Raw genomic sequence first — 21787 nt, forward strand, 5'->3', positions numbered from 1 at the left:
ATTTTGTGATTATCATTTTCATTTCCATGCTCTATTCTCACACAGACACACACAGCCTATATTTCAAACTTTATATAAATGGAAGCATACTTTTTACAAACTTCAACAACTTCCTCTTAATGGTAAACATTTTCTTCATTATGTTTATCTATGAAGATGGATGCAGCTGTAATTTATTGATTTTCATTAGTATATAGCAAAATGCATCTCAACATTGAATCTGCTCTTCATTCAGTATTCAGCTCTGTATTTGCATTTTTCCTAGTCCTCATGCTTGTTATGGACAAAAGGACTGCCTAGGTTAAGGCAAGTTCAGGTTGTTACACACTTCAGTTTTGTGTGAGTGAAGAGAATCTAAATCTAAATGAAGCTTAACACAATCAATGGTTAAGTTGATCAGCTGCAAAGCAAATCATCACCACTGACATGCTCTGAAGTCACTCTTCCCCATGCAATTAAAAATGCCTGGCAGGGACAAGAAAATAGACTTCAGAATCAAATTGCCAGGGTTCTAGCTATAATTTTGAAAGTCATGCGGTCTCTCTCTCTCTTCCTCAATATGCTTGTTTGTAAGACTAAAGTGGTTTATCCTCAAAAAATGTGTATGAGGATTGGACAAAATAATCTATGTGGAATATGTAGAATGTATTCTATGTAGAATATAAGAAAATACTCTATGTGAACTATAAATAGGGTAAGTTTATCATGAAGATAATATATATTTCAAGTGCCCTAGAGAGGTCCTGGCAAGGGGTTAGGATTTTTGCAAAATTTTGAAAAGAAATAAGTGGGTTATTTAGAGTTAATAAAGACCTATAACTTTTTTCACTTACTCTTCTCATTCATTATACTTTCCCTTTTCTATGATACCATTGGAGTGATATCTACTATATGGGAAATTTTGCTAAGGGGAATTTTGGTTAGGACAATAATTTGTCTGGATTTCTTGGGGTATACTCTTGTGATTAGAAGTCATTTTCTTTATGGTTAGATATAGTTAGTCATGGAATTCATGGTAGATATGTAAGCCATGAAATTGTAGAAGTGGCTTCCAGAAAAATTCTTGCTACGGCTCACTCTGCAAACTAACCCAGAATTTTGACCTCTAGAAGAGGGACCAGAGGTTGAGTCATAATACGAGAAAGTGTCCTCTGGCCATGACAACAGAAGTATGTGGATAGTGGAGAAAAAACAAAGTTAGGGAACCAAAAGCAAACCAGCAAGCAATTCTTCTAATAATATGTGAAATGGTAAAAGCAAAAAATTCACTTTTCCTAAATGCTAAGTGAAAATGGATTTTGTTCTTCTGCCAGAAATATATTTGACAAAGCAAGATATACTTTTATTAGGTGAAATACAAAATAAAACAATGTTTGCTTGTGTTGTTATATAAATTCAGTAGAAATTACTGTAGCAATGAGAAGTGAATTAAAATAATTTTCAGGCCATTCCAAAGTCAGCAATTTATTAAGCAAAAGATTTTACTACACGTAATATATAGGCTTGACTAATTTAAGAGTCCAATTAATTAATGAAGCTTTTTTCATTGCAAAAAAAAAAAATTGTTTTTTTTTTTTTATAAATTCAACACAAAATGCTGATATAAGCCACTGCAGTAAGGAAACAGAGATGACAAATTATTTCATAGGTATTGTTAATTCAAAGAATATTGAAGATGAGTAACTGCACAAAAATACCTAAAATACTCCTCAATCTTACAATAATATATGAAAGAAATTTTGTAAAATTTTTTCCAAAGTTGACAACAATCCGAAAAGTTACATGGCATTACCAAAGATGAATTATTAGGCTGAGAGAATCTTTTCTAAACTATCATTAAATAAAACCAGTAATCCTAATGGAAAGATGGAATTACCTTTCTCCCTTTGAGAAAAAAATAACAAAATAATTGTCATGTGAAGAAATAATCAAAGAACATAAAACCAAAAAAGTAGATTTTTAGAGCTATTTTAATAAAATGTATTAGTTTTCTGGAATTGTCCATGTTTTAGATTTGTTAGACTTTTGAAACTATGTAACTGTAAATGATTTATTTTCTTATTCCAAGTAAATATTCACATTCATACTTAATTTTGTATGTCTCATTTTGTATTTTATTTTTACCTACAGAAGATTTTCTAAATTATTTAAACTTCTTACCACACAAAATCTGGATTTGTATCTGTCATGTAGTAATCACCTGATAAATGTGAGTATTCATAACTATTATATACCTATAAGCTATTATATTGTATGTATGAACATGCAAATATATAGATGATTTCACATTTTTATGTATTTAGAGATGTTAATGAAAAATGTACATTTTTGGAAGCATTCATTTTTAATTCATGTAGCCTATACTTAAGTTCTAGAGGCATAGATGATGTGTCTTAACTTTCTGTCTTTGCACTCTGTGAAAAATTTCTATGCCTTTTTTATGTGAAAAGACATAGAGTTAAAAACGTTATCATACACTTTAAAAATTAAAAGTTTTTATGAGATACTTGAATCAGGAATCACAATATTTAAAAACCAGAAACACAAACAAGAAAAGACATGTTTAAAATAAGAATGCATTTGTGAATACATAGGATGACTGTTTACATGAAATTTAACATGTTTGCCTAACTATCAAGGCATTCCACAAGCTTCTGAGTTATGAGCGGAGACAAAGTTTATATTTGAACTCTATCACCTAGAATTTTACTCGATAATATAAGAAGAAAAAGTATTTTTACCCCACTGTGTTGAACACATTGTCTTGAAAAGAACTGGTATCAATTTTTGAAGCTTCAAGAATAAAGCGTAAAGTAAAAATACAGCTTGTCAAAAAAAACATAGTGTAGCTGTTTGTGATACTGCAATGAAATAAGAATTTCATGTTATTAAAGCAGATGACAGTTCAATCTAGTGAAAACAATGGCGTTTGAAAAGTACTAGATCTATCTATATAAAATAAGCTTATATTAATATGCACACAGCATGAGTATACACACAAGTTAACATTTCAAGAGTTAACATTCTTGGCATTATTCACAATTTAAATTATAAAAAGCATTTTTGTGGTGGCTTTACAAATATTTTTAAATGACTATGTCACAGTTATGTCAGGTTGTTTTATATATCGCAAAGATAGTCATTTGGCACAGCATGAAACAAAGTGTTATTGCTGGGTCTACTGCAATATGGTATCATTTGTTCAAAGTCCTTCATATAAGTGGTGTTTTAGGAGGAAGAGTCATAAACTTCAGATTTAAAAGGCTTGACTCTGAACCCTAATTCTGTTCTTCAAAGCTGTGTAACTTTAAGCAACGGACTAACTTCTCTGTACCATTTTCCCTGCTATAAAATGGACAATAATATTTGTCTTTCAGATTTATTGTGAGGGTTAAAGCAAATATGATTAGGCACATTACTGGCCACATACTGTCACATTTGGTGGAATTTCAGGTTCACTACTTCTTTTCCCTCCCACACAACTTGATGGGAGGAGAAAACTATCAGAAAACAAGGCAATAATAGTGATCTTTGAGATGCACAATTTGTTTACAATGTAAAATTATAGGTTATTTTTCCAGAGTAGGAACAGAAATACTAAAATCTCTTTCCAATGCTTTTGAGCTTTGAGGAATCTTGGAGAAAATTACCATCGACATTGTGTCTGTTAATAATGTAATTAAACATGTCACTGACAAAACATAAACACGTATGTTCAATCTTAGATAACTAGTATAAGGACAAGAAGTGTGCTATAGAGTCTGTATTTTTTCTGCAATGAGTTCACTATACATATACTTCAAAGAACTTCAGCAGTAGTAGATACCTGGCAGATAATTTGGGATCCTTGTGTTTCCCATACATCAACATGACATTGCTGAGAGTTTAAAGTTTCTCTTTTTCTATGCCTGGGAAAGAAACATGGTCAGCACTGAATTGCAGAAAATAGTTCAAATTAAACAGCACCAATCATGTCCCTGGCATATATAGTGAATGTTGTACACGATATTTCCACGATCCTTCCAAAAATTCCGTGATGTATCAATTTTCCATTTTGGGTGAAGAAAATAAAGTACAAAAAATAAGTAACATGCATGAAGTTATACAATTAATAATAGAGAGAAATGGGAAGTAAATATGAGTATACATGGATCCAAAGGGTACAGGGAAAGATTATCCAGAAAAAGCATTTCAATAATTTACTAAAAACCATATAGTTATTAGTTTTAAAGAAAACATGGCAACTGAAATACCCTTTGTAAGATGTCAGGAATTAGTTGCATGTAACCATAAATTCTGTAATCATATATTAAATGCACATGATGTACAAGTCACATGTCCCTCTACAAGGAATTATCTACATTATTAGTGGTTAAATACATACAATAGGTAACCATAATAATAATTGTAATGAGGAATGAAATCTGTTAAAACAAACAATAAATGAATTTCTGTGAAAGTCCAGATGAGGAGCCAAGTAAATATTTCCAAGGAAATACAGTAAGGCTTCCCAGAAGAAGCAACATTTATATCAGATCTTAAAAGATATAAAGCATATGTAAATATGTTTTATTTCAAAGGATAGATAATATAAAGCATATATGGTTTTGCTTTTTAAAAAATATTTTTGTAGAGAAAAAATATTTTTTAAAAAGCAAAACTGAAGTTTTTTGCTACAGATTAGAGAATGGCATTTGCAGAGATTTAGAGGTAGTTTAATTAAAATATTACATTGGTTATAGCCACATGAAAAGATGTTGGCATTAATGCCTTCTCAGCATAAAACTTAGGTAAGATGGGATAAAATTTTTAAAATAAAAACATGAGTTTTAGGCCACTAGGAAATCAACCTGAGCAGGCAAGAATTTCATAACTGTTTATTCATCGTGCACTGCTGCATCAGATCAGAAAGTGAGTTTGTGATATTCTTGCCCAGGGACACTCTCACCCCTTAGAAAATAGGCAACAAAGACCTACGATTTTAGTGATAGAGGTAGGGGACTTAGTTCAGAGAGAAGAACAGTTGGAAATTTAAAGGGACAATTTTGAGGGAAAAAAAAAAAAAGCACTTAGGCTGAGTTAAGAAACTCCCCACACATTTCTCTCTGCTAAAATATATATGCCACCAGAAGATCCTAGAGAGCCTGAAAAAATTAAAATACTAGCCATATTTTTGAATTTTTAACAACTTCAAAAGTTTCCTTCCACCTAAACACAAGCCATACAGTAAAGAATAAGCTTTACTGGATTCTAGTATCTAACTATAACCTCCACTCAAACAAAGCATTGGCTTACGGATAAACTGAGAATAAAAGATATTTCCAGAGAACTACACTAAACTATGCATCCCATGATGGAGATAATGTTAACAGTTTGAGTTGAGACAAGCTGATTCCCTTCTAAAGCAAAAAATAAACAAACTTCTGAAGAACAAAACAAAATCAAGAGTTGTTACAATGTATTATCTACAATGCTCATACAATACTTAATAACTAGTAATTTTACCAAGAGATGACTAGACAAACAAAAAAAAATTGATACATATGCAAGAGTTTAAAAAAGTCAATCAAAATTTATTCCAACTTAGAGTTGGCAGAAAAATCCTTTGAAGCAGCTTTTATTAATACTTCAAAGAACTAATGGTAAATATACAAGAAATAATCTAGTTAGGAATCTCAACATAAAAAAACAAACAGAAGCTGTGGATATAAAAGTAATGTCAGTGAGATGGCCAATTAGAAGAGTCACCCAGTATTACTAACCTCAAAGAATACAACTAGAAACGATTCAAAAACAAGAATACCAGCCTAAATACACCAGAACTTTAAAGAGAAGCCTAATTGAGAGAAGTTACAACCAGTAAAAAAAAAAACAGTAATAATTTCAGTCTGTGCCAACCCCTCCTGTAACCTGGCATAATGCCATTCACAGATAATTTTCTTAGACTTACGGTTGCCAAGGTGAGAGGAGGAAATTGGAGGGGATGTTCCATCTCCCTGCTTGTTTAGGAATCTTCATGGGAAGGTCACTCGGATACCATCCCACAGGAACCACTGGGAATGAAGGAGGTCTAGACTACCTGGGATGAACTGGGGACAAAGAGCAGGATGTTGATCACAGTGACTGGTATGCAGACCTTGGTGGTTACTCAACACTTCAATCAGCAGGGAAACCATGTTGAAAATACTAGCTGATGTCAAGGCACTTCAGGGGGCACAATTTAAATGGAGGCCCAAACACCTAGCTAGATTTTTCACAAATCTCAGAAGCTCTGGTGGAGCCTTCCCTTGGTTTGGAAACAAAATTTTGGAATTAAGTTCAGGTGCTTGCTTAACACTTCTCCAGACTGGGAAACAACAGCAAGGAAGCAATATAGTTCAGGACAATAATTAAGCTGTGGTGCTCACTTTAAGTCTTCCCCAAACAAAGATATGATGACAAGACAATGATTTAGCTCCAGGGCTGTGATTTAGTTCTGGTGATCACTGTAAGTTTTTTCCAGAATGGAAAACAGTAAAGGCCAGCATTTATGCTCTGATACTAGAAAGTAAATGTCTAACACCACCAAAGAACACTTGCAAAAACTGAAAGAGATGACTGTCTCCACAAATGGGCTGTCATGAATGTCAAAATGCAAGAATTGTGAAAAGTCAGGGAAATATGAGACCACCAAAAGAAACAAGGAATGCCACCAAGAGCTCCAGTAATGAACTCAGAAGAGCTGAAAATCTGTGAAGTTTCTGACAGTGAAATCAGAATCATCCTCTGAAAGAAGATCAAAGAATCATTTTTAACAATGGATGAAAAAGTAAATAAAATTTGAAAACCAATTCAGGATGAAGGTGAGAAATTCAACAGAGAAATAAGTTAAAAACAAAACAAAACAAAATCTTAGAAATAAGTAATACAACAGCTTAAATAAAAACCTCTTTAGAAAGGTTCAGCAGGAGACTTGATCACACAGGAATTAATTAGCAAGCTTACAGACAAAGCGTATAAAATTATCTAATCAGAGGAGAAAAAAAGATTTAAAAACAGTGAAAAAGGCATACAAAATTTATGAGACAACATCAAGTAAACTAATTCCCATATAATTGGAATTCCTTAAGGAGATTAAAATAGAAAAGGCTTAAAAAGCATATTTAAGGAAATAATGAAAATATTTTAAATCTAGAAAAAGAAGAGGAAGACAAGATCATCCACTTATAGGGATCTCAGAAATCACCAATTACTTTCAGCACAAAGAGGAATTATCCAAGTTATATCATAATCAAATTAGCAAATCCAAATACTAAAAAAAAATATTCAGTGGGCAGCAGGAAATATAACACAAGAAATGGAGTCATTATATGGCTTTCAACAGACTACTCAGCAGAAGACTTGCAGACCAGAGGAGAGTAAGATGTAGTATTCTAACTGTTGAAGGAAAATAAAACCTGCATACCAAGAATACTGCAGCCCAGCAAAGCTGTTATTTAAACAGGAAGGACAGATAAGTGCTTTTCTAGATAAACAAAAGCTGAAGGAATCAATCAAACTATATATATATCATACAATACATTTAAAGGGATGTCTTCAATCTAAAAAATAAAAAATGGATGCTACCAGGTAACACAAAAAACATCTGAAGGTATAAAACTCACTAGTAAAATAAGAAAGCAGAGACATTCAGAATACTCTAATACTGTAATTTTGGTAAGTAAAACACATATCAAACTATAAAGACCAAAAGCAAAACTATTGAAAACAACATAACTGCAATGATTTGTTAAGACATAGGCAATGTGAAAAAAGTAAAATGAAGCATCAAAAGTCAAAATATAAGGCTGTAGTATTAAAGCATAGGATTTGCTTTTGACACTTTTCTCTGAGATCAAAGTTGTTGATAGTTTCAAATAACATGTTATAAGAAATTTTTTGTAAGCTGCCTGATAACCATGAAAAATACCTATAATAGATAAAGTAAAAATAAATAGCATGGAATCAAACATATTACTGGAGAAAATCACTTAACCTTTACCACAAAAGAGGATAATAATAGAGAAAAAAAATGAATAAAGAATCTACCAAAAAATTCCCACAGAAAACAAATTACAGGATGGCAGTAGTAAACTCTTATCTATCAATAAGAACCTTGAATAGAAGTGGATGATATTAACCAATTAAAAGTTATAGGGTGGCTGAAAGGATTAAAAAAATAAGACCCAACAGTTGCTGTCTTCAAGAATATCACTCCTTCTATAAAGACATACAAAGCCAAAAAATGTAGGGATGGCAAAAGTTATTCAATGCAAATGGAAAGGGAAAAAGAGCAGAAATGGCTATACTTATATCAGATAAAATAGACTTTATCAAGAAAGGTGAAACCACAAACTACTTCAGCCATCATGGAAAGCAGTTTGGAGATTTCTCAAATAATTTAAAACAGAACTAATATTTGATCCGAAAATCTCACTACTGGGTATATACTCCCCCAAAATAATTCATTTTATCAAAGAGACACACACACACACACACGACATATGAGTTCATTGCAGTGCTCTTCACAATAGCAAAGACATGGGATAAATCAAGGTACCCATCAACAGTGGATTGGATAAAGAAAATGAGTTACATATACACCATAAAATATTAGGCAGCCATTAAAACAAACAAACAAACAACAACAATAAAAAACAAAAATCATGTCCCTTGCAGCAACATGGATATAGATGGAGATTGTTCTCAGCTTTTTTGGTTGATTGGCCATTTATAACTGATTCCATTTTGAAGCTTGTTGTTGGTCTGTTTACGGAATCCATTTCTTCCTGGTTCAGTCTTGAGAGGGGATATTTGTCCAGAAATTTATTCATTTTTCTAGAATTTCCAGTTTATGTGCATAGAAGTGTTCATAATATTCCCTGATAGTTATTTATATTTCTGTGAGGTCAGTGGTAGTATCCTTTGTTGTTTCTAATTGTGTTTATTTTCTTTTATTCTTTATTAGTCTAGTTAGCAGTCTATTTCATTAATTTTTTCAAAAAACTAACTCCTGGATCCATTTATCTTTTGAATGGTATTTTGTTTTCCAATCTCCTTCAGTTCAGCTCTGATTTTGATTATATCTTGTCTTCTGCTAGATTTGTGTTCTTCTAGTTATGATGTTAGGTAGTTAAGTTGAGATGTTTCTACTTTTTTTTTTTTTTTTTGAGATGAAGTCTCACTGTGTCACCCAGACTGTAGTTCAATGGCACAATCTCAGCTCACTGCAACCTCTGCCTCCTGGGTTCAAGTGATTCTCGTGCCTCAGCCTCCTGAGTAGCTGGGATTACAGGCACCTGCCACCATGCCTGGCTAATTTTTGTATTTTTAGTAGAGACAGAGTTTCACCATGTTGGCCAGCCTGGTTTCGAACTCATGACCTCAGGTGATCTACCCGCCTTGGCCTCCAAAATTGTGGGATTAATATACAGTTATGTTATTCTTGAGTATAACCACCCTATTGTGCTATCAAATAGTAGGTCTTATTCATTCTTTCTATTTTTTTGACCCATTAACTATCCCTGTGTCCCTCCCAACAAACCATTACCCTTCCCAGCCTCTCGTAACTATCCTTCTACTCTCTATGACCATGAGTTTAATTGATTTTATTTTTAGATCCCACAAATATATGAGATCATTCAGTCTTTGTCTTTTTGTGTCTGGTTTATCTTACCTAACGTAACGATCTCCAGTTCCATCCATGTTGTTGCTAATGACTGGATCTCATTCATTTTTTATTGCTGAATAGTACTCCATTGTGTATATGAACCACATTTCCTTTAGACATTCATCTGTCAATGGACACTTAGGTTGTTTCTAAATCTTCTCTATTGTTAACAGTGCTGCAACTTACATAGGAGTGTAGTCATCTCTTTGATAAACTGATTTTTTAAAAATTATTTGGGGTATATACCCAGTAGTGGAATTGGTAGATCATATGATAGCTTAAGTTTTAATTTTTTGAGGAACCTCCAAACTGTTCTCCATAGTGGTTGTACTAATTTATATTCCCATGAACAGTGTAGGAGAGTTCTCTTTTCTCCACATCCTCACCAGCATTTGTTATTGTCCGTCTTTTGAATAAAATCATTTTAACTAGGGTGAGATGAGAACTCATTGTAGTTTTGATTTGCATTTCTCTCATTACCCATGATGTTGAGCACCTTTTCATATGCCTGTTTGGCTTTTGTATGTCTACTTTTGAGAAATATCTATGTAAACCTTTTGACAATGTTTTGATCAGACTAATAGATTTTTCTTCCCAATAGAGTTGTTTGAGTTCCTTCTACATATTCTTGCTATTAACCCATTGTCAGAGCGGTAGTTGTAGTTTGCAAATATTTTCTCCCATTTTGTGGGTTGTCTCTCCCTTTTGTTGATTGTATCTTTTGTTGTGCAAAAGCGTCTTAACTAGATGTGATCCCATTTGTCCATGTGTTATTTTGTTTTCTGTGCTTGTGCAGTATTACCCAAAAAATGTTTGCCCAGACCAATATCATGAATATTTTCGCAATATTTTCTGGTGGTAGTTTCGTAGATTGAGGTCTTAGAATTTAGTCTCTGGAGCTCTTGTAAGGCATATTTGGGGGTAATGAATTCCCTCAATATTTGCTTATCTAAAATGTATCTTATTTCTCCTTCATTTATGAAGCTAAGTTCATCCAGATATGAAATTCTGGGTTGGAATTTTTTTTTAATAAGAATGTTGAATATTTGCCCCAATCTTTTCTGGTTTGTAGGGTTTCTGCTGAGGGATTTGCTGTTAGCCAGGTGGGCTTCCCTTTGTAGATGACCTGACCTTTCTTTCTAGCTGCCTTTAACATTTTTTCTTTCATTTCAACATTGAAGAATCTGATGTATGTGTCTTGGGGTTGATCTTCTTGTGAAGTGTCTTGCTGGTGTTCTCTGAATTTCCTGAATTTGAATGTTGGCCTCTCTAGCTAGGTTGGGGAAGTTCTCATGAATGATATTCTAAAATATGTTTTCCAAGTTGCTTACACTCTCCCTGTCTCTTTCAAGTATATCAGTGAGTCACAGATTTGTTCTCTACGTAATCCCATATTTATCAGAGCTTTTGTTCATTCATTTTCATTACTTTTTCTGTATTCTTGTCTGATGGTCTTATTGCCGTAAGCCAGTCTTTAAGCTCTGAGATTCTTTCCTTCATGTGGTCTATTCTGCTATTAATACTTGTGATTGTATTATGAAATTCTTGCAGTTTGCTTTTCAGTTCTATGAGGTTGCATTATTTTCTATGCTGGCTATTTTGTCCGTCAGCTCCTGCATTGTTTTATTGTGATTTTTAGCGTCCTTGGATTGGCTTTCGACATACTGATGCATCTCAACGATCTTTGTTCCTAACCATATTCTGAATTCTATTTCTGTCATTTCAGCCATCTCAGCCTGGTTCAGAGCCCTTGCTGGAGAGGTGATGCAGTTTTTTGCAGGAAGGAAGGCATTCTGGCTTTTTGAGTTATCAGGGTTTTTGTGGTCATTCTTTCTCATCTTTGTGGGCTTACGTTCCTTCCATCTTTACAGTTGCTGAACTTTGCTATATATATCCTATTCCTATTTGATGACCTCACAGGTTTGATTGTGGTATAAGGTGGATTTAGTCAAATGGCTTTGTTTCTGGAAGATTCTAGGTGACCGGGGCTCGATTCCTATCTCTTGAACTGCGTGCTCTAACTCTGGGACTTGTATTGTGCCTCGACTTTGTTCTCTGGCTTCTCAAGGTTAGGAATGCACAGTGCTAGGGGCACTGATCTGCTCCTGAACTATACTCCAATGGGTGGTCTCAGCCAAAGCATTTATAGTGTGGTGACAACAGGACTCCTACTCATTTGCATTTGCCAGCAGCAGCCTTTACACATGGCAGGGTGCATGCTCCTTGGCTGTGGCAGGGTGCTAGTGGGTACCGGGGGAGGGGGGGGGCCTGTCTCCATGGCGACATTCACCTCAGCAGAAGCAATGTGGTGGGGGCCCCTCCTGGGAACTGCGTGCACAGTCATGCTAGTGATGGTTTTGGCACCAGGCAGTCCACTGAATGGTGCAGGTCTGTGTGCTTTTTCTGTGTGCCACCGGCACGGGTGGTCACTCAGGTCCGGGGAAGGTCCGCTGTTCTCTGTGCATAGTTTCACTCCCATGGCTGGAAGGGGCACTGGCAAGAACGGAACAGGGCTGGCTGGCACTGTGCCTGCCAAAGCTCTGAGTGTGATGGTGTGGTGCTGGGGCGGGGAGGTGGACTACACTCCCACTGCAGCAGTGGCAGGGCAGAGTGCTCACACACATGCGCTGGCAGGTCAAGGAAAGCAAAACCCACTCACGTGCACATGCGCTGGCAAAGCTATACGGTGGCTGCTGTGGGCCCGGGGAAGCTGCTGTGTAGGGAGGGAGTGGGTGGGCTTGTGAATGGCTGTGAGGGTCGCTTACTGAAGCTCTCTGCTAGTTAGGCATGATCCCCTGGCACAGAAGCTATGATGCAGGCTTCCAGGGCACCCGAGCTGCTCTGCAAGCAGGCAACTAGGCAGGGGTCATCGGAGAGGCAAGCAGACCAAGGGGTACTCAGGTCAGACTGGCCCCATCTGATGGGCAAGACTGCCCTCCAGAGTTCAGTTGCAATAGCTCCCCTAGAGCTAAAGTCTCTTAAGAGAGCCAGGGGAGCCTAGGGGAATCTCCATCCCTGGCTGTGCTCCACTGCAGATGCTCTGGCTCCAAACCCGCGGGGCTCCATATCAGCTGCCTTCCATTCCTGTAAGCAGTATTCCCTTCCAACTCTGTGTCCCTGGTGCAGACAGGTCCCCTTCCTGAATTCCAGAGGCCTGTAGCGAGAGCAGGTAGCACCTTGCTAGTTCTCCTTGCTAGAAGAATTCATCCATTCTTCTAGTCTCATTGGAATATTTATGACTTAATCTTATATTTAGAAAAACCTAAGGATTCCATCAAAGTCTGGTAGAAATAATTTTTAGGCCGGGAGCGATGGTGCACGCCTGTAATCCCAGCACTCTGGGAGACCGAGGCGGGCGGATCACGAGGTCAGGAGTTCCAGACCAACATGGGGCGAAATCCTGTCTATACTAAAAATACAAAAATTAGCCGGGCTTGGTGGTGTGCACCTGTAGTCCCAGCTACTCAGAAGGCTGAGGCAGGAGATTCTCTTGAACCCAGGAGACGGAGATCGTGGAGTAGAGATCGTGCCACTGCACTCCAGCCTGGGTGACAGAGCAAGACTTTGTCTCAATAAATAAATAAATAAATAAATAAATTAGAAAGAAAGAAAGAAAGAATTTTTAAAAAGTAAACTCTCAGATTATAAAATCAACTTACAAAATCAGTAACATTTGTATACACCAACAGCAATTAATCTGAAAAAAAAAATCAAAAAAACAATTCAATTTACAAACAGCTCCAAAAATAACTAAACAAACTAGGAATAAATGTAATAAAAGGAGTGAAAATCTATACAATAAAACTCTTAAATACTGATTAAAAAAGTGAAAAGAACACAAAAAAAGGAGAGATATCCCATGTTCATGGGTTGGAAGAATTAATATTGTTCATAACTTTCATACTACCAAAAGTGATCTACAGATTGAATGCAATACCTATGAAAATACCAATGACAATCTTCACACAAATAGAAAAGCAATATTCAAATTTATATGAAGTCACAGGGAACCCTGAATCACCTAGGAATTTTCAGCAAAAATAATAAAACTGGAGGCATCACACTATCTGATTTCAAGGTATACTACAAAACTATGGTAACCAAAGCAGCATAATATTTGCAAAAAAACAGACACATAACCCAGTTGAACTGAATAGAGAACACAGATATAAATTCCCACGCTTACAACCAACTAATATTTCACAACAGTGCCAAGAACATACATTGGGGAAAGAATAGCCTCTTCAATAAATGGTGCTAAGAAAGCTGGATATCCACATGTAGCAGAATGAAACTAGACTCCTATCTCTTGCCATATGCAAAAATCACACCAAAACTTAAGTAAGACTTAAATGTAAGACCTGGAATTATGAAAATGGTAGAATAAAACATTGGAAATGTAAAAGAAATATTGGAAATGGAATGGAATAATGGAAATATTGGAAGTAGTATAAGAAAATTGGAAATGGTTCAGGACATTGATTTACACAAGGATATTTTGAGTAAGGCAACAAAAATCAAACAATAGACAAATAGAATTTCATCATGCCAAAATATTCCTGAACTTCATCAGAAACTTCTGAATTTCATCATGCCAAAAATATTCTGAACAGCAAAGAAACAATCAATGGAATAAAGATACAGCCTACAGAATGAGAGAAAAGATTTATCTGACAATAGATTAATGACCAAAATGTATTTTAACAAATCAAACAACTCAATAGGAAAAAAAAAACACCTAATCTGTTTTAAAAAATGGTCAGAGGATCTGAATAGACATTTACCAAAAGAAGACATGTATATGGCTAATAGGCACTTGAAAAAATGCTTAACATAATTAACCATCAGCAAAATGCAAATAAAAATCACAATGAGATATCAAAGGAGATAGTAAATGGCTATTATCAAAAAGACAAAAAATAACAGATGCTTATGAGGATATGGAAAAAGGAGAACTCAGGCATTGGTGGAAATGAAAATTAGTACAGTCAGTATAGAAAGAAGTATGGAGTTTTCATCAAAAAATTAAAAATATATTTGCCATGTGAACCAGAACTCACACTGCCATATATATATGTATATATCTCAAATGTGTGTATATATATACACACACAAATATATATATACCTCAAATGTATTTGTATATATATACACAAATAAAAAATCAGCATGTTAAAGAGATGTCTTCATTTTGATGTTTATAGGAATATTTTTCACAAGAAAGACATGAAATTAACATCAGTATCCATTAACAGACAAATGAATAAAGAGAATGTATTATACATGCAATATAATTCAACCACAAAAAAATGAAATTCTGTCATTTTCAGCAACATGGATGGAATTGGAAGTCATATTAAGTGAAATAAGTCAGGCAAAAAATGACAAATTTCAGTTGTTCTCATTGATATGTAGGAGCTAAAGGTTGATTTCATGGAAGTAGAGAATATAATAATGATTACCAGAGGCTGGGAAAGTTTCAGGGAGGAGAGGGATGAAAAGAGGTTGGTTAATGAGTAAAAAAACAGAATTAGATAGAGGTAATAAATTTGAGTGTTCAGTAGCACAGTAGGATAACTACAGCTAACAATAATTTATTGTATATTTCAAAATAGCTAGAAGAATTGAAATATTCACATTACAAAGAAATAACAAATGTTTGAGACAATGAATATACCAATTACCCTGATTTAATCATTACATATTGTATGCATGCATCAATATAACACATGTAACTCATAAATACACATACTCATTGTATATCAACATTTTTTTAATTCTGAGATAAAATACACAATAATTGAAATGAAAATTTCACTAAATGACACTCAACAGCAGAATTGATAAGGCAAAATAAATCAGTAATTGATTAAAATAGATCAGTAGATACTCATTTCAAATTATAAAAAGAAAAAGAATTCACATAAAATTAAGTCATAGATGTGTGGGAAAATATCAGATATTTTAGCACACATTTTAATAGCTTTCCAGTAAAAGATGGGGTGGGGAGAAGGCAGAAAATCATTTGAAAAGAAGTTTAGTTAAAAATACAAACCAAAAACCATACTGATCCCAAGAAACTTATCCAATCTGAAACATGATAAACACACTAAAAAGAAAAAGAAGGAAAAAACAACACCCACAGAGCTAGACATACTAACATAAAAATGAAAAGCTTGGCCAAAGGAAAAGAAAAATTAAACCTCAATTGCAGAAAAACAATGATATGATTAACAGTTACATTCTTATCAGAAATGACAGAAACCAGAAAACCTTGCAATGACTTATTCAGGTTGTTAAAAACTGAGGAAACAAACAAAAACATAAAAGCTGTCAGCAAAAGTCCCATATTTAGCAGAACTCTTTTTTTACAGGTGGTTGTGGAATAAAGACAATTCAAATATAAAAAATACTGATATAATTCATTGGTAGTAGAATTCTACTTAATAAAAAAGCTAAATGAACTTCAGTGTGAAAAAGGTTACATTAGATCATAATTCATATATAGAGGAAGAAACTAAAACTACTGGAAATGGCAAATATGGAGGTACAATTTTTAAAACATTAGGTATTTTTATTCATATATACCTATAAGAACATAGGTGTGTGTGTGTATATATATGTATACATATGTGTATATACAGGTTTACATATGTGTATATATAGGTATAGGCATACATATATAGGTATATATGTAGGTACATATAGGTATATATACATATACTCATATATATATTATACATGTAATTCTTTTATGTTTAAAACACTTGTACCTTACCTTATCTTAGTGGGCATTGAATTATTTTACCAAATTGATTCAAAAAACAACACAAAAATGTAAATGTCTATATATCAAGTAAAATACTTCATTACTAATAAAAATATTCCTTGAAAGAAAAGTCTAGGCCTGGTGACTTCATTGTTGAATTTTATAAAACTATGATGAAAGTACTAATGTCAAACCTGGACACCCTTTTTTACAAAATAGAGAAAAAAGTTTACTTTCTGACTAATTTTGTTAGTTCAGTACCACTTTATCACCAAAGGCAGAAAAAGACATCACACAACAATAGAACAAGCAAAAAACAAAATAACTATGAAACAATATCACTCTCAAAGATGTGAAAATCTTTAACAAAATGTCAGTAAATCTAACTCAGCAAGAATTAAAGTATTACCAAGTATATGCAAGGTTGATTTAAAACCTGAAAAGCAATAGAATGCACTATGTTAACTGAATAAATTAAACATTAGATAATATCACAGACACAAAAACATTTGACAAACTCACATATTTAGCGTGGAAACTCCTAAAAACAATAGAAATCACCTTCTTCTTCCTGACAAAGGACATATTAAAAACTTAAGCTATCATTTTACTTCATGGTAAGACTGATGCCCTCTACTATCTTCCCTTCTGAAAAGCAAAGTTGTCTGCTTACACCAATTCCACTTAAGAATATTGGACATTCTAGACAGTATAATAAGAACAGATAAAAAATATACTCACTCATTTGAGTAAAGGATGTAGAACATGATCATGCATATAGCTATGGAAATTAATACATGATTTTAACAAGATCAATATAAAAATCAGTTTTATTTCTATCAGCAACAACAACAATCTGAAAATTAAATTAGAAAATTAGATTTTATTGAAAATAGCTTCAGAAAAAAATGGAAATAATAATAAGTTTAAGAAAATATATTCAAGACCTACACACTAAAAATCATAAAATATAGCTAAGATCAATTATAGAAGACTTAAATGAATGGAGGAATACACCATGATCATCAATTTGGAGACTCAATATAGGTAAAACATCAGATTTCCCAAAGTGATATAGAGATTTGACACAATACCAGTAAAATTCCTGGCATTGTTTTGTGGAAATTAACAACATTATTCTAAAATGTATGTTTAAACTCTTTAAATTCCTTTTATTTTATATACGTTTTTAAATAATTTAATATATTTCTTTTATACAAAAATCATAAAAACAATTTAAAAACGAGATTTTAGAAGCAATAAAAGTCTTCGCTTACAAAAAGATACAAGATAATGAAACTGTAGCCACAGAGTGGTTTAAAATATTTGCAAAGCATATATCTAACAATATATTACATCAGTATAAAGAAAGAATACTTACTATTTAACAACAAGAAAAAATGGCTCAATAAATAATGGTCAAATATTTAAAGAAACACTTCCCAAAAGAAGATATATGAATGACCAACACACATAAAAAGATGGTCTACATCATCAGTCATTAGGAAAATGCCAACTATAACCACAAGGAGATTCTATTATACGTTCCCTAAAATAACTAAAAGCGAAGAAAGCTGACAATACCATGAAGATGTAGAGAAACTAGAACCTTCATATATTGGCTGATGGGAATGCAAAATGGTACAGTCACTTTAAAAGCAATTTATAACTTCTTAAAAAGGTACACCACTGACCAAGCACCTCCCATTTTAGTTATCCACTGAGAAAAATTAAAACAGATGTCAAACACAGATGTGTATTTTAATATCTTAAAAGTATTGTCTACTATAGCTATAAACTTGTAAACCATTCAAATATCCTTCATCTGATTAATGAGTAAAGAAAATGTAGTATACCTATACATTGGAATGTTATTCAGCAATAATAAGAAATCAACTACTGATACAAATAGCATCCACCATGAGAGAATCTCAAAAATAGTACGTTAAGTGAATTAAGCCATACACAAGAGTACATACTGTATGATTATATGAAATCCTAGAAAAAGGGGAAACAGTAAAAGAAAGTTAGCAGTTAACAGGATTTGGGGGATTGGGGCACAGATGTAATGCAAAGGAGCATGAGAAATTTCTTTGAGGTGATGGAGGTGTACTAAAACTTGATTGTGATGGTTCTCATATCATTCTATTCATTTATCAAAAATAAGTAAATCCTGCACTTAAAACATGTGAATTCTATTTATAGAAATTTTATACATAAAGATATAACAAAATCAGAAAAAAAAATCATGGATGAACTATTTATTCCCTCAAATGTCTAATGTTTGACCATTTAAACATGGTGCTAGCTCGAGGTTTTTCTCAGATGCCTCTTTTTAGAGATGCCCGTTTTGTCTATTTTGCTGAGTATTTCTATTCTATGTATTGAAATGTGTTAAATGATTATTTTGCATTAATTGAAAAGTTTACAAGAAAAGTCGGTTTTGTTTCTATTTTTAAGGTGATGAATTGCATTCATGATTTGAGTAGGAATCAACCCACAGAATCATGACGTATACTTATTTATTTTTTGCTGGTTACAACTTGTTAATATTTTGTGATAGGATTTATACATCTTTTCACCTTTGGGCTATTAGTCTGTAATTTGAAACATCTTTTGGCATCATGATTATCTCGGCTTTTTTAAAATCAGAAGAAAAGTGTTAGCTTCTCCATCATCTGAAAGTTTTTATTCAATTGATGTTCTTGCATCTTAAAATGCTTAATAGAATTCATTCATGAAATCAGCAGGATCTCTAGTCTTCTCTGTGAAAACATTTTAATAACATTTAATTCCTTTTTAATAGATTACACGTGTAGGTTTTTTTTTTTGTCAGTTTCACTAATTTGTATTTTCCATAGAATCGCCTTTGTATAATTGTCAAACCTACTGGCATCGGGTTGGTTATATATCTTTATCATTTTTTATGTCCGTAGGAACTTTAGTGATATTCCATTTTTTATTCTAGTTATTGGCAGTTTGTGTTTTCTCTTTTTTGTCTTAATCTTGCTGATGATAAGATTGGTCAGCATTATTAATTTTTTACATAATCAACTGTAGGCTTTGTTATTCTATTTTTTCTATTTTGTTAATTTCTGATCTTATCCTCAATGTATGCATTCTTCTACTTAATTTGTATTTAATTTGCCCTTTTTTTCTTAGCTTCTCAAATGGAATTATAGGTTACTAATTTTCAACCTTTTTATTTTAAAATTATATAGATTTGAACTTATGAATTTCTTTTTAAACACTGCTTTAGATACATCACACAAATTTTGATGCTTTGTTTTACTATTTTTAGAAATGTTTTCTATTTTCCCTTGTGAATTCTTATTTGACCCAAGAGTTACTTAGAAGTATGTTGTTTACTGCTCACTTGGGCAGCAGATATACTAAAACTGCAACGATACAGAGATCATTAGCATGACCCCTGTGAAATGAGATGGCATGCACATTCATGAAGCATTTCAAATTTTTCACAATAAAATCATATAGGAGCTTAAGGATGAAAGAGCCAGTATAAAAAAAGAACCTAATAGATCTGACAGAGCTGAATAACACAATGCAAGAATTTCACAATGTAATCACAAGTATTAACAGTAGAATAGATCAAGCAAAGGAAATAATCTCAGAACATGAATAATGGCACTCTGAAATAAGACAGTCAGACAAAAATAAAGGAAACTAATCATCATGAATGAATAAAACCTCTGAAAAATATGGGATTATGTAAAGAGGCCAAATCTATGTGAATCATTGGCGTCACTGAAAGGGAGGGGAAGAAAGCAAACAACTTGGAGAACATATTTCAATGTTTTGTCTATGATATCAGATATCAATATAGGATATCCAGGGTATAGGAAACATTGTCCATGAAAATTTCTCAAACCTTGCTAGAGAAGCCAACAGTCAAATTCAAGAAATACAGAGAAAACCTACAGGATTCTACACAAGAAGACTCTTTGTAAAACATATAATCATCAGATATTCCAAAGTCAAAATGAAAGAAACAATGTGAAAGGCAGCTAGAGAGAAAGGGTAGGCCACCTACAAGGGGAAGTCCATCAGGCTAATAGTGGACCTCTCAGTGGAAACCCAAGAAGCCAGAAAAGATTGAGGACCTATATTCAACATTCTTAAAGAAAAAAATCTTCAACATATAATTTCATATCCAGCCAAACTAAGATTTCTAAGTGAAGGGGAAATAAAATTCTTTTCAGATCAGCAGATGTTGAGAGAGTTTGTTATGATCAGACCTGCCTTACAAGAGATCTTGAAAGAAGCAGTAAATATAGAAAGATCACTGCCAGCTAATACAAAAACACACTTAATTATAGATACCAGTGATACTATAATGCAACTGTGCAAACAGGCTAGCACAATGACTTAAAAGGCACAGAGTGGCAAGCTAGATGAAAAATCAAGAACTTTTGTTATGGTGTCTTCAAGGGACCCATCTCACATGTGATGACACCCAGAGGCTTAGAATAAAAGGATGGAGGAAAATCTACCAAGCAAATGGGAAATAGAAAAACGCAGGGGTTGAAATCCTAATGTCAGACAAAACAAAGGTTAAACCAACAAAGATCAAAAAAAGACAAAGAAGGGCATTACATAATGTTAAAAGGTTCAATTCGACAAGAAGACCTAACTATCCTAAATATGTATGTACCCAACACAGTAACACCCAGATTCATAAAACAAGTTCTTAGATAACCTGCAAAGAGACCTAGACTGTCACACAATAATAGTGCAAGACTCCAACACTCCACTGACAGTACTAGACAGATAATAGGTGCAGAAAATAAAGATATTTAGGAACTGAAGTCAACCTTGGAACAAATGGATCTGGCAGGCCTCTGCAGAACTTTCCACTGAAAACCAACAGACTATACATTCTTCTTATTGCTACATGGCACATGTTCTAAAATTGGTCAGATAATTGGACATAAAACAATCCTCAGCAAATGCAAAAAAAAAAAAAACCTGAAACCATACCAAACACACTCTCAAACCACAGTACGATTAAAAATAGAAGTCAATCAAAACTAATGAATTACATGGAAATTAAATAACATACTCCTGAATGACTTTTGGGTAAATAATGACATTAAAGAAGAAATCAAGAGGTTCTTTGAAAATAATGAGAACAAAGATACAGCATATTAGAATCTCTGTGACACAGAGCTAAGGTAGCATCAAGAGGAAAATTCATAGCATTAAATACCTGCTTCATAAACTTAGAAAGATCTCAAATTAACAACCTAACATCACAACTGAAAGAATTAGAGAAGAACAAATCAAATCCAAAGCTAACAGAAGACAAAAAA

The 21787-nt window shown here is 33.5% G+C and overlaps 1 long non-coding RNA gene and 1 other non-coding gene across 2 annotated transcripts in view; both read left to right on the top strand.

The window, feature by feature from the left end:
* Positions 1-21787, top strand: part of LOC144332846 (uncharacterized) — a 69875-nt gene that overhangs the window by 28305 nt on the left and 19783 nt on the right. The window contains exon 3 of the long non-coding RNA XR_013401033.1: positions 2131-2209. This is a non-coding gene — a long non-coding RNA (uncharacterized LOC144332846). The remainder of the gene's footprint in view (positions 1-2130; positions 2210-21787) is intronic.
* Positions 19826-19934, top strand: LOC114674891 (U6 spliceosomal RNA). The gene has a single exon (XR_003725985.2). It is a non-coding gene; the product is annotated as a U6 spliceosomal RNA (small nuclear RNA).

This window comes from Macaca mulatta, chromosome 1 (genome assembly GCF_049350105.2).
Source record: "Macaca mulatta isolate MMU2019108-1 chromosome 1, T2T-MMU8v2.0, whole genome shotgun sequence".
Classification (NCBI taxonomy): Eukaryota; Metazoa; Chordata; class Mammalia; order Primates; family Cercopithecidae; genus Macaca; species Macaca mulatta.